Consider the following 2,468-nt stretch of genomic DNA (forward strand, 5'->3'; position numbering starts at 1 on the left):
ATTTAGTTTTAGTTCACCATCTGAACTGGTAACAATATCAATCATTTAATAATTTAAGAAGGTATATATTGTAATAATTGTATAGTAGTACATTAATGACATAATATGATTATTTAAATTTACAAATTGTTATTTTTTATTATATTATTTATTCTTATTATAATAATTATTTATAGTTACAGAACAATTATTGAAGACATCGGTTGTTTTGCTTGTTGAAACATAAGTAAGATTTACATTATTAGTTGCCTCAATGAAATTTTCATTAATACTATTAGTACTATTACTAGTACTTGCTATCGCAGATGATATTTTAGACGAATTGTTAGTTTGATAATTTAGGGAATTATCCACATACCCTTCAGCTACGGCTGATGACTGCCATCCACCGTCTCTTTTTAAATCTAATAAGTCACCACCCGCGTCAACAAGAATAGTCGCGGACGAGCGTCGAAAACAGTGTCCTGTATAAGTCGCCGTTTCTGGTAGTCCCAGATATATGGCTATTTGTTTTGGAATCTTTCCTAACTTGTTAATACCAACACACTGTCTGGTACATTTTCCGTTTAAATAGTTTAGAAAAAAAGGTAAATTTGGAGCTGTATTTACTGCAGAGCGAAAGTTTATATATTTTTTAACCTTGGGGTAAAAATATTCTGATACCACACATACAAAAGAACGTTGCCGTTTAGTTTTTGAATCGGGAATATTAATAATTAGATTCTTCCCTTTGTCTTGAATATCTGACGGTTTTATATTACGCAACTCTTGTTTCCTGCACGCACCGCTTATACCAATTATAAGAGCAACCTAAAAGACGATTGAATATATTACCTTCATAAACAAATATTTATCATCTGGTGCGTTTTCTAGAAAATCGTTTATATTTTTGCTTGTCAAAATCTTGAATTTTTTGGATTTAAAGCCCTCCGATTTTCTCTTCAGGAGAGCTTGTAATTTGGAGTAGTTTGCAATATCGACATTGTGATTTATATTAATTGTGGCCTTTAACATTGAGTAAAATGACCAAAGTGAGGAAGGCTTCATAGTTTTTGATAGTTCTTGGAAATATGCCATCATTACATTATCGGAAAATCATTTAACGTCATTTTTTAATATCCATTCCATAAATCTTTGGTAAGTAAATTTGTATCGATATTCAGATCTCGCCGGAACAAGTTGTTTCTAGCAGCATCTGCAATTTCACTAATATTGGTTGGAGTTAAATTTTCTATTTCACTGTCACTCGACATTTTTTATGTAATCAAACTAATTTCACTTTATAATATTACCCTCACATACAAATATGATTTAAGATTATGTCAGTTTTTGAATAAGTTTGTTTGTATTGACCGTTGCTAGGCGGTTTCTAGGAAAACTGTATGATTTTTTTACCAAGCTGTGCGATTTTTTTACCGTACGTAATAGGAATCTTACATTGATCGCAGACGGTGGTTTTTAAGTATTTACAGTAGTGGTCGTAGGTAAAATATTAATTAAATCTATTTACCTACGTCCACTTACGTACAGTAAAAAAATCGCACAGTTTTCCTAGCAACCGCCTAGCAACGGTCAATACAATACTGTTTGTAATACGTGGTGTAATGCAATTACGCACTCATAGAATTACTAACTTTTCTATTCGTGAGTAAAATGCTTTTTACAACACTTATTACTTAATATACTATTCTGTGCCAAAGGGATTCGTCAAGGATTGTTTTTAAGAAATGATTTTTACCGAAACTAAAATGTTTCACTGAAAAAGCAAAATTATTTCGATTTTTTTTAAATATGACAGTTCGTATTTATTTTACGGAATCATTCGATAGTCATATTTTTAATATAATACAATGCATATCTTTATTTTTAATAGAGTTACGGTTTCTTTTATTGTCTTATGAATGAATATAATAAATATTCATTTTTCAAAACTTTTTATCGAAACATCGAATTTTAATATGGTTCTTTCAAACGTTTTCTCAAATTAATAATTCTTCAAATTCCCGCTTTTTTGTATAATCTTTGGGCGCATGTAGATTATGTTAGAATAGTCTAGCCTTACAGGAACAAAGTCAGGTCTTTGACTTCAGTTGATGTTAGAGGTGATGTTTTATATAAAAATTTTTAACTCCAGGCTCCCTTAAGAAGTTTGAATGGCTTTTTTATAACCTATGTTGTCGCTTCATAGTAAGGGGATGAAATAATACAACTTATAAATTTATTATCATAAGTTTTATGTAGGTACTTAAAAATTTTTTAAGAAAAAAACTTTTTTGTCCGCACAAATTCCTTTTAGTTTTCTGGTAAGTAGTTGCATTGTTATTAATAATTAATAAAGGTACTATTACTGTGTAATGTTAATTTGCAAATAGTTTTAGTGAAATCTGGTTAAAAAATTGCAACTGAAGTAAAATTATTCGATGACAACAATAAACATAATAACACCAGCGGAACTTGTCATAAGAATA

The sequence above is a fragment of the Anoplophora glabripennis genome, unplaced genomic scaffold, assembly GCF_000390285.2.
Source record: "Anoplophora glabripennis isolate ALB-LARVAE unplaced genomic scaffold, Agla_2.0 scaffold728, whole genome shotgun sequence".
In the NCBI taxonomy this organism is placed as follows: domain Eukaryota; kingdom Metazoa; phylum Arthropoda; class Insecta; order Coleoptera; family Cerambycidae; genus Anoplophora; species Anoplophora glabripennis.